Source organism: Dipodomys ordii, unplaced genomic scaffold (assembly GCF_000151885.1).
Source record: "Dipodomys ordii isolate 6190 unplaced genomic scaffold, Dord_2.0 Scaffold209, whole genome shotgun sequence".
Taxonomy (NCBI): domain Eukaryota; kingdom Metazoa; phylum Chordata; class Mammalia; order Rodentia; family Heteromyidae; genus Dipodomys; species Dipodomys ordii.
This window is the reverse complement of record NW_012267425.1, coordinates 162,938-175,366: the sequence shown is the minus strand read 5'-3', so window position 1 is coordinate 175,366 and position 12,429 is coordinate 162,938. Positions and strand designations below refer to the sequence as shown.

At 38.9% G+C, this 12,429-nt stretch overlaps 1 protein-coding gene across 1 annotated transcript in view; it reads right to left on the bottom strand.

Moving 5' to 3' along the window:
- The window catches only part of Tmlhe (trimethyllysine hydroxylase, epsilon), a 67,489-nt gene extending 59,495 nt beyond the window's left edge, over positions 1–7,994 (bottom strand). The window contains exon 1 of the mRNA XM_013035405.1: positions 7,904–7,994. The gene's annotated coding sequence lies outside the window, so the exon portion shown is untranslated. The remainder of the gene's footprint in view (positions 1–7,903) is intronic.
- Between the last annotated feature and the right edge of the window lie 4,435 nt (positions 7,995–12,429).

The window sequence follows — 12,429 nt, the reverse complement described above, 5'->3', positions numbered from 1 at the left end:
TCAGTAGATGAATGGATCAAGAAAATGTGATACACACACACACACACACACACACACACACACACACACACACACACACACAATGGAATTCAATGCCTCCATCAGAAAGAATGGCACCGTCCCATTTGTTAGAAAATGGAAAGACTTGGAAAAAATTATATTAAGTTAAATAAGCCAGACACAAAGAAACATAGGTCCCATGGTTTCGCTTACTTGCAATAACTAGTATATGTCTAGGACAAGCAGAAAAGGTCAAAAGCTATGTACATATGCCCATATAAGATGACACTAAGTGAAATGAACCCCAAGATAGGGACACAAGTGGTTTTATCTTTCTTGCTATTGTTTTTAATGTATTTATAATGTACCATGTGTTTTTTTTGTTTCTTTTGTATGTTCTTCCATGGTATGATCCCTGTTGTCACTGTATTTGATTCCGGTGTCCTGCATCTTGTATATACATTTTTCTAATTTGGGGAGGGGAAAGGAAATAACAGAATGCTGACATAAGGATACAGATTGACCATTTTACCAATGCAATATACAAGACACTATGTTGAAAATGAACTTTACAGGCTGGGAAGGTGGCTCAGTGGTAGAGTGCTTGCCTTGCATGCATGAGGTCCTGGGTTCAATTCCTCAGCACCACATAAGCAGAAAAAGTCAGAAGTGACTCTGTGGTAGAGCGCTAGCCTTGAGCTGACAGAGTTCAGGCCCCGCCACTGACAAAAAAAAGAAAGAAAAGAAAAAGAAAATGAACTTTACAACTTCAGGTGTGCGGGGGAGGCACGAGTTGTGGAGGGGGGAGGGAAGGGATGGTAAGGGAAAAACAAAGGAGGAGGTAACAGTGCTCCATAGGAAATGTACTCATTACCTTACTCATCTAACTGTAAGCCCTCTGTACAGTATTTTTACAATAAAATATATACAGAAAAAAGGAGAAATCAAGCAACTTTCAAGTAAGTAAGAAATAAGTGCTGGAGAGAGACTTCCAGAATTGCAAGGTACAAATCCTTTCTCTAAAAGCAGAAAAAAAAAACCCAAAGAAATATTAAAATAGTTCTTTCAGAGACATTGACTAGGGCTTATAAAATTGAGAAGTGTAAATTTGAGGAAAAACATTAAAATTCAGTGAGAAGAATGAGGTGTGTGATATTGTTAGTATTGGACCATTCCCATCCTACTGTGGGCTCCATGGCACAGAAACCACAAGGAACAACAGTGGAGGAGGATGACCAAGTGGTTTTAAGCCTTGAGAAAAACATGCCAAGGGGCATAAAACAACAACAACAACAACACCTGCTAGCATTCTTCATAGTAATCAACTGAGGGTGGCCAACATCATAACTGCCAGAAGTTGTATTATTATTTGAAACAAGTTAAGACACCAGCCAAAATGTCACAAGGAAATCTATGGAATTAGAAAGCTACACTAGGCTGTACTAAGGTATCACATAGTACTAGGTTTCTGCATGTTTGTGCACGTGCTCAAGAGAAACTAGAAAGAGCCTCCATTTTTGTTTTGTTTTGTTTTTGGGTCCAGTCATGGGGCCTGAACTCTGGGCCTGGGCGCTGTCCCTTAGCTCTTCAGCTCAAGGCTAGCGCTCTACCACCTGAGCCACAGTGCCACTTCCGGCTTTTTTCTTTTTGCTTATGTGGTGCTGAGGAATTGAATCCAGGGCCTCGGGCATGCAAGGCAAGCCCTCTACCACTGAGCCACCTTCCCAGCCCAAGAGCCTCCATTTTTACTTGTACCTAGTTAAATGTAAGGTTTTATATCTACAAAATGAATAGCAAGGGAATATTTCTAAGGTGCTTTAATCTTGAATGTGCATCTCTACACATAAATACCCTCAGCAAAGTGGTTTTAAACACAATATTTGAGCAATCATCAGATGATCCCTAAGATATGCCCTGGATAGCTCCCAGGAAGCCAAATAAACATTTTCTCTTTATTAAAAAAATTAGAAGCTGGGCGTCAGTGGCTTACACCTATAATCCTAGCTACTCAGGAGGCTGAGATCTGAGGATTGTGGTTCAAAGGCAGCCCAGACAGGAAAGTCTGTGCGACTCTTATCTCCAATAAATCATCAGAAAACCAGAAGTGGCACTGTGGCTCAAGTGGTAGAGCACACACCTTGAGCTGAAGAACTGAGGGACAGCGCTCAGTCCCAGAGTTCAAGCCCCACGATTGACAAAAATAGATAAGGAAGGAAAAGACTTTAAAAACTAGGTAGAGGCATCAGTAGCCACACACCAGAAGACAGCAGAACAACAAACTGCTGAAAGAATAAGCAAAACCAAGAATTTTATATCCATAAAAGCAATTCTTCAAGAAAGAAGGTAAAATGAATTCCACAATATACAAAGACTGAGAAAATTCATTGCTAACAGACCTAACCTACAAAAATACTAAAAATTCCTTGGGCAAACAGGAAATAAGACTAGATAATAAATTGAATACACAGGAAGAAATAAAAAGAATAAACTTAATTATGTAGGAAAACATATATACATATTTTACATTTTATTTTAAAGGACATCTATATAAAACAACTTTAAAAACAATTTTTCCTATGCTCTAAAATTGCATTATTATTCATCTAAAGTAGATTTTTTTGTAGTTGATATACATTTTGCAATCCTCAGAGCAATCAATAAATATATACCCAAAATTATAGCAAAAACATGTAAAGGGTTTAAAATATGCACAGAAAATAGCTGTGCAACATAAAAGAAGGAAGAATAAAAGAGAAGCAGAGGTATAAAAATGTCTAGACATTAATAGAAAAAAGTCAAGCCTGGCTCAGTGGCTCAAGACTATAAATACTAGCTACTTGGGAGATGGAGATCAAGGGATCATGATTTGATGCCAGCATGATCAGAAAAGTTTATAAGACCCTATCTCAGACAATGCTGGATATGGTTGCTTGTGCCTGTTATCCCAGCTATGGGGAAGCACAATAGCTGTGAACGTGGCATGCACCTGTCATCCTCAATAACATGTGGAAGCAAGCATAAATAGAAGGCTCACAGCCTGGGTCCATCTAGGCAAAAAGCAAGACCCTACCTTGAAACTAACAAGGGCAAAAAGGGGCTGAAGGCAGACCTCAAGTGGTACAGCACCTGCCTAGCAATCTGTGAGGTCCTGAGTTCAATCCCCAGTACTACTGATGTAAATCAAATGTATACTGAATTAGCAAACGTGAATAGGTTAAACAGTCCAACACACAAAGACCAATTGAATTTGGATAAAACAACAGACTCCAAGGTTACGCCATGTATGTGCTTTGTATCAGATATAATGGTGCCTACTGGCTACAAGAAAGATAAAAGATAAAAATAACAAAAAAATGAACCATAAGACAGTTGGATATTTAATATCAGTAAACTAAACTTTGAATGTAACTAGAGAAAAATGGCATTTTATAGTGATGATAGGGACAATTCATCATGCAGATATAATTATTAACATAAATGCAGCAAGACAATAGAATACAACCCATTCTGTCATCAATGAAGACAAATACATCATAAGAAAACTACAGTCCAATATCCTCTGTGAATATAGACACAAAATTTCTCAGCAAAAAATTACCAAATCAAATTCACCAAAATAAAAACAGAAAAGAATCATACATCACAGCCAAAAGGGACTTATTCCAAGAACACAGGTTGATTTAAAACTTCCAAATTAATGTGATACATCAGAGTATATTGGCTAATACTGTATTGTATATAATAAAGAAGAAAACACATAATATTGTATATAATAAAGAAAAATACATGATAATTTAGTAAATGCAGAAAAAGTATGTGATAAAAATCTAGCCCTCACTCATGATAAAAATTCAACCAATTAGTAAAAGAACTTCCTGAAACTGATGAAGAACATTTATAAAAAACTGGGAGAGAATGAAGGGAAAGGTAACATTGTCCAAAAAGAAATGTACTCCTTACAGGATTTATACAAATGTAACTCTTCCATACATCACCTTTATAATAACAATTAAACATAGGCTGTGTGTAGTGGCTCATGTCTGTAACCCAAGCTACTCAGGAGGCTGAGATCTGAGGATCATAAGTTTGAAGCCACCCTCAGCAAAAAGTCCATGAAAGTCTTATACCTAATTAACCACTCAAAAATGGGAAGTGATCCTGTGACTCAAGTGATAGAGAGCCTTGAGCACAAAGAGGCCCAGCACCCAGGTCTTGAGTCCAAGCCCCACAACTGACCAAAAAATTATATATGTGTGTGTGTGTGTGTGTGTGTGTGTGTGTGTGTGTGTGTATGTTTAAAAATTATCTCTTTCTTGCTGTTTTTAATGTACTAAGTGACCTTTTAGGTTTTTTTTTTGTGGGTCATGGGTCTTGAACTCTGGGCCTGGGCACCGTCCCTCAGCTCTACAGCTCAAGGCGAGCGCTCTACCACTTGAGCCACAGTGCCACTCCCAATTTTCTGGTGGTTTATTGGAGATAAGAGTCTCATGGACTTTCTTGCCCAGCCTGGCTTTGAACCTCGATCCTCAGATCTCAGCCTTCTGAGTAGCTAGGATTACAGGCATGAGCCACTGGTGCCCAGCTTGTGCCTATTTTTTGTTTCTTTTGTATATTCTTCCCCCGTGGTATAACCCCTGTTCTCACTGTATTTGATTCCCATGCCCGCATCTTGTATATAACATTTTTCTAATTTGGGGAGGGGAAGGGAAATAACAAAATGCTGAAACAAGGATACAGTTTGACCCATTGTAACAATGAGATGTACAAGACACTATGTTGAAAACGAACTTTACAACTTTGCAGGGAGAGGGGAGGGAGGGAGGGATGGGAAATGGGGAGGGAAGGGATTGTAGGGGAAAAACCCAATGCTGGATAGGAAATGTACTCATTACCTTACCCATGTAACTGTAACCCCTCTGTCCAGTATCTTTACAATAAAAATACTTTAAAAATACCTATAATGCATCTATTATCATATTTAATGAAAGATGAGGAACAAAATGAATATGTTAGTTTTACCACATCTATCATTTAACTGGAGATTCTAGATGGAAGAATAAAACCATAAAAGGTATCCAGATATAGTAGGGGTAGGAGGAATTTGTAGTAAAACTCTGATGTAATTGTGTATGAGAAAAGTCCTATGAAATATATCAATACACACACAATTAATTAATCAAGTAAACAGCTCAATTTATAAACGGGTGTAATAGTGTCAAAGATTTTTGAAAGAACATACAAAAATAGCCAATAAAGCACATGAAAGAATATTGAATTAGCCATAAGGCAACTACAAATCTAAATCCCAATGAGACAGTAGTTTATACCCACAAGGAGAGTTAGAATTTTTGGAAAGGGAAAATAACAAGTGCAGATGAGGTTGTGAAGAAATTACAATCCTCATTTTGTTAATGGTTCCTGTAAATGTAGTAAAAGTAAAATAGTGCAGCCCTCTTAGAAAATAGCTTGGCTAAAGATTAAACATAGTCACAATATTTCCAAGAAATTCCACTCGTATGCATCTACCCAAAATAACTGAAAACACAGGTCCACTCAAAAACATGTATGTAGACATTCATAATAGCTTTTTTCACAGTAACTAAACAAAGGTAACAATCCACAGGTCAGTGAACTGATGAAGGAATAAACAAAATGTGGTCTAGCCAAATAATGGTAAATCATTCAGCTGTGAAACAACTTAAGCTCCGATTCGTGCTACAACATGAGTGACCCCTGGAAACGTACATGTAAGAATCTAGACAGAAAAGGCCACACTCCAGATGACTCCATTTGCATGCTATGTCTAGGATAGATAAACCCATGGAGAAAGAAAGCAAGTTAAAGTTGCCTAGTGCTGGGTAGTAACAAAGATGGACTGCGAACAGACAAGGGAAATGTCATTTAAGTGATGGAAATGTCTAGAGTTGCATTGCTGCGAGGGTTGCCCCACTTGATGAATGTACTAAAAGCCTTTGTGATATACACTAAAAACAAGCCAACTTTATAGACTGCAAATTATGTTCTCAAGGAAAATATGAAGTCCCAGGAATGGAAAAAACTCCTCCCTTTGATAATTTATTAGGGACCACCATCCAGAGCTCATTGGGCTATTATTTGATGCTGTCATGGCCATGGTAATGGCAGCAGTGATGTAGGAGTGGTGGTTTTCCATCATGGTACATCACAGTACAGAGTAGGCATTCACTGAAAGTCTGAAGTAAGTAAAGTATGATAGATAGAGAATAGAAGAGTAAACTAAAAGTACAACTAACAAAGCAGTCACCAGGTCCTGCCAACCAGTCCTAAACTCATCCTCTAGGTTAGTTCAGCAGAGGTCCAGCACAATTTCTCTTGATATCATTTGAAAAATCGTCAGGTACTTCTCTCACTCAGAACACCTCCTTCCTTTTCAGCCACTCTTTGCCTGGAACCTGCAAGACTGTCACAGGCTGGGTTTTCCCACCCCTCTTCTCCTACAACCAGGACAATGGAAGGCTCATGTACAACCCATATGAGCACAGGGCTGTAGGAAGAGGGCCACAGTGGCACCCACTTGGTGGTTCTGTGTTCAGTTTGGCTTCAAAGCAGGAAGTGTCACTTCCCACCAAGGAGGTTTATTGGTCCAGAGGTTCTTGCTGCCAGCTCTGGCAGGCAGAAAACATGGCTGCTGGAAATACTGGAGACACTGAAGGATCAGTCAGGATATTTTACAGCCATTCCCAGAGTTGACCAGCAAAAATACAGAAGCAATCTTGGATTCTGATACAGATACCAAGACAAATACGACCCAGTCCACACTTCTAAGAAATAACAAGTAGCAGGAACACACTAAAGAAGGCCCAGGACTCTATCATTTCAGTGAACATTCCCTTCATCACACTGATTATGAAGGTACAATTGTTTAATTGTTTTGCTAAATAGTCATATTCACCAAAGTATTTTGTACCACATATGGTTGTCATTATCATTACCATCACTTCCTTAATGAGGAACTGGAAGCTGATATCAAAATATTGGATCATATGTTTTGTACTTTTTTGTATTTTTATAGTTAACTAATATAAAATCAACTGTATATGTTTTTGCTATAGTGTGTCCTAACACGGGCCATGACAAGCTAAGAAGCAACTGTGAAAGACCACTGTGTGAGAATGGATTGTGGAAATGTTTGTAAAATTGAGAGCACATTTTTTTTCATTCTGTGAAATTATTCAACATTTATCATCATGATATTTTATTAGCCGTGGACCATGTTATTCAGCAGAACATTCTGAGAAATCACCTAATTGTAATTGTTAATAGTAAAGTGTTCACATTATTTGGAGTCAATAATCAACTGAGGCAGTGAATGTATGAGGCTTCCTAACCTAATGTCCCCAAAGCAGTATTCTGCCACTCCCTAGGCAGTCTTGCTCTCCAAGAGCAAAAGGTAAAACCTGGACAGAGAGCATTATTAGAGAAGGGATCAAAAGAAGGCAGAGCTGCAAGGTCTTGCAGAAACAGATGTCCCTCTTCCACTCCAAAGCTGAGCAAAGTGAAGCATGCTGAAATCGAGACACTGAGTGACAGATCTAGAGCTTGAAGGTCTGATCGAGTTTTAAACAATGCACACTGGGCGTCATTTCCAACCCCAGCTTGCTCTAGCTTTTCCTGGGCGCTAGGCCCAATTGTTCTCGCTCAGGTGAACCCAGTCGTGCAACTGAGAGCTTGGCGGTAAAGCTGGAGCGTCCTTCTTCTCGGCCTAGATTAGGGTAAGTACCACTACCAAGGCACCAAGCAGCCAGGTGGGAATCACCACTGCCTCCGCCACCCACTGCTGCGAGCCTGAAAACGTGAGGCCGACCATAAAGGCCCAAGTCTATCCACACATAAACCCCTACCCGACCCGAGAAGCGGGACCTACCTGTACAGCTGGTGGCGACTCCGAATTCTGAAATGCAAATAAGAAAGGCCTTTGGATCCAGCCTTACACGGGCTTTGCTTTGTTACGCCCCTCCCCCGCCCCAAATGGTCGGTTCTGCACTCCCCTCCCCCCCCCAAGTCCAGCAAATCTCCTCTCAAGCCTCTAGGCCCCGCCCCACCCCTTCCATAGGGCTGAGTGATTTGTATGCGAGCAAAGTTTGCTGAGGGAGCTCCTGTTCCTTAAAGGCTTCGGTCCTGAAGTTTTATGTTGGTGTTTCTTAGTCGCCTTCTTGGAACCGATTTTGAGGAACAAGTTTAAGGAAGAGAAAAGAGGCTTATGGTGCGTGTAAAGCTCGAATTGGTTGGTTGTCTGAATGTGATTTCAGTGTTTCTGTGCAAACGCTTTGATTCTGTTTACGGTTGTTTATTGAGGTTTGTTGGAACTAAAAGTCTTCCACTACCCTTCAACCCCCTTTTGACCTGACAGACATCACATATTGGACTTTTGTTGATTCAGTTGAACATCTTGCATGCAAGATCTAAGTTGGTAAAATCTATTGGTAAGTGACCAATACAAGGACAAAACATATTAGAAAGACCAAGATGTGTATATTTTAATAGTATGTACAATTGAAATCAAGGGCAGAGGACAAATACTGAAAACTAATATACAACTAATAATAATATATATATATTTTTTTTTTTTGGGTCCGTCATGGGGCCTGAACTCTGGGCCTGGGCGCTGTCCCTCAGCTCTTCAGCTCAAGGCTAGCGCTCTACCACTTGAGCCACAGCGCCACTTCTGGCTTTTTTCTTTTTGCTTATGTGGTGCTAAGGAATCGAACCCAGGGCCTCAGGCATGCAAGGCAAGCACTCTACCACTGACCATCTTCCCAGCCCCTAGTGTAATATATATTGATAACATAATAAATAAGGACTAATATAAACCTGGGTGCCAATGGCTCATGCCTGTAATCCCAGCTCCTCAGGACAGACAGGAAAGTCCATGAAACCTGGTCTCCAATTAACCACCAAAAAACTGGAAGTGAAGCTGTGGCTTAGGTGGTAGAGCACTAGTCTTGAGCACATAAGCTCAGGGACAGTGCCAAGGCCCAGAGTTCAAGCCCCAGGACTGGCACACACACACACACACACACACACACACACACCTAATATAGAAAATATAATTTATAGATGTTGAAAAATAGGGAGTTTTGCTATTAGAGATGAAAGCATTAGTTTATTGTTAGAAACATATAAAGGCAATGGTCTGTTAAACTCAAGAACCTTTTTAATATTACACAGTTTTACCCTGGAATTCTTTCACTACTGGAGTATTCTGTCCACACTTACTGATTTGCAAAACTGCTACTCATTTTCTTTTATTAAATTTGCATGTAATTTCCTCTGTGATTCCTTCATTGCCTTTTTCCAGATAAATTTACATTGTCATTTTCAAGAGGTCAAACATGTTCAAAGAATCCAATTCAGGTCTCAATACAAGCTCTCACTCTGGATTATAATTTTTCCTTTGGCATATATTTGCCCCCCATGAACAAGAACTTGAGAGCAGAAAATTTGTATTTTCATTCTTGTTTCCAGTCACACATCATGACATAATTGTATTTTGTGAATATTTGTTGAGTTTCCTGGAACCAGTGAATGAACAATTGAAAGGTTATAGACTGAATGTGAATCACTGTTAAGAGAAACTGAATAGGGCAAGTCTAGATTTAGTCCAGCTGATACTCATTCATGCAACAAACTTTAATGAGGCCCTACTGTAAATCAGACATTTCACTAAGCATTAAGTATAAAATGATAGACCAGATATAGCCCATGCTCTTATAATCATATGTTTACAAAAGAAATCAAATTAGCCTGTGCAAATAGGAAATGGAAGAACATTCCAGACAAAAGGGAACAGCATAGCATGGTCCAGACTCTGATAATAGAAAGGGGTATTACAATAATAATTAGAGGGAGGTCAACAGAAGTAAGGTGAAATTGGCAGATATAAAGTACCCAGAATGAAGCATAAGGCTAATAGACTATTTATTTGTGGCAGAGAGTAGAACTTAAAAGAATGTTCACTCTAAAACCAAACTAGTCAACCAAAAATCTAGGAACAATGGGGTAAACAATAAAAACAGAAAAAGCAAATATTATCTAGGTCCTTTTATGTTCCAGCCACACTAGAGTTTCTTCTGTTTGTAGAAGACACCAAGCTTTTTCTTTAACTTTAGGTCACAAAGTGCCTTTTTTCCCCCTGTAAAGTCAGATGATAAGTAATTTGTTTTCTAAGTCACACACAATTTTTCTGCAAGTAAATTCTGCCTTCATAGGATATAATCAGTCATAAATCTGTTATTATATACTATGTGTGGAATTGTTTCAATAAAAAGTTTACAAATATAGGTGGGAGACACAATTTGACCTGTGGCTTATAACTTCACAATTTCCACTCTAGGGCAATTATCACCCTCTCTTGTATGGAATAATAATTGAATAACAATTGAATGGAATAATGTATTGAATGATGTGCAAGCTCCAGGATCTTTGGCTAACATCAGTATTTTGGTCTTACTAGCACTTACTAAAACTTTAATGCTTTCTAATCCTATTTCAAAGCCTTTGGTATTCTTGAAAAGTCAAAACTGTATTATGATTTGGATTTTCATTAATCAATAATGGTCCTTTAAAACCTTAAAAATACACAAGTTAAATATAGGAGAGTTTATTTGAACAAAGAATAGTTCATGATTGGGTATCTTTCAGAATCTAGAGAGGTTCAGAGACCTCTACCCAGCAATGTGAACAGGCAGTATTTATAATCAAAACATTAAACTGATATATAAAAATAGTCTGATTGACTATAGCTTGATGTTTGTGTTATTTAGAAATATTTTAAAAGAGTACAACCTGTGGATAGCTGAAGCTCAGCTGCTGTGATTAACAAAGATTTGGCTAATTGTTACAAGAATGTAGTTACTACAAGAGTCTTGTTATCCATAGGGGACATATTCCAAGACACCTCCCGTACTTAATGCCCCAAACAATTAATAGTATATATAGTATTTATAGTCTGCATAGTTTCAAATCCTATATATACTATGTTCCATCCTATAGATATATGTTGGTTAGCCATTTCATCATTGTAACAAATACCTGAGAGAAACAGTTTAAAATAAGAAAGATCTGGGGGAGGGCTCCTCATTGCAGAGGTTTCAGTCCATGGTTGCCTGCTTCTATTGCTTTGGGCCTGAGGTAAGACAGAATACCATGGTGTGGGAGCTTAGCCAAAGCTGTTCACCTCCTGGCAGTCAGGAAACAAAGAGGGCATGATAGGCCAACTCCCAGAAAACCACCTAGGCCCCACCTTCCTCTATTCCACCACCTTTCCATATTTTACTCAAATTTTGAACCCATTAATGGATTAAACCATACATTAGATCAGAACTCTCATGATCTAATTGTTTCTGGAAATGCTCTCACAGACACACTCAGAGGTGTGATTTACTAATCTAGGTATTTCCCAATCCACTCAATTTAACAATATGAATCTTTTTTATTTTTTATTTTCTTTTTCTTTTTACTTTCTTTTTATTTTTAATTTACTGTAAAGATGATGAGCAGAGGGGTTATGGTCACATAAGTAAGATAATGAGTACATTTCTTTTTAAACACCGTTACTCCCTCCCTCATTTTCTCCCTCTTACCCCTTCTCACCACTCTCCCTCAAATTGTATAGTTCATTTCCATCCACGGATCAGATAAAAGGTACAGAAAACTAAAACAGAAAGAAAAATAGAAATAACTGCATACAGAACATAATAAGAACCTCTTGTTTCTAATTCTTGGAATTCATATCACCCTGCACTAGAATCCATTCTAAATGTATCAAAGACCTCGAGATAAAAGCAGACACCCTGAAAACATTACAGGAAGGAATAGGAAAAATACTAGGGCTCCTTGGAACAGGCTGAAATTTTCTTAATAAAGACCTAGAAACACAACTAATCAAAGAAAGTTTGGACAAATGGGATTGCATGAAATTGCAGAGCTTCTGCATGGCAAAGGACATAGCTAACAAGATCAATAGAAAGCCCACAGATTGGGAGATATTCACTAGCCATACCACAGATAAGGGCTATTGACCACTAAGCCCTCCACATCCCAAGCCCCCTGCTACCTAAACTTCTCAGTGGTTCTGTGTCTGAACACACTCTCTACCCATGAGTGCTGTCCCTGAGCTTTTTCCTCTCAAGGCTGACACTCTGCCATGTGAGCCACAGTTCCACTTCTGGAGTGTGTGTGTGTGTGTGTGTGTGTGTGTGTGTGTGTGTGTGTGTGTGTGTGTGTTTGTAGATAAGGGTCTCATGGACTTTCCTGCCCAGGCTGGCTTTGAGCCATGATCATCAGGTCTCAGCCTCTTGAGTAGCTAGGATTACAGGTGTGAGCCACCAGTACCTGGCCACCATTGCTTTTTTGTTCACTATTGAGGTGTTTATTTAGGACCTTTTGTAG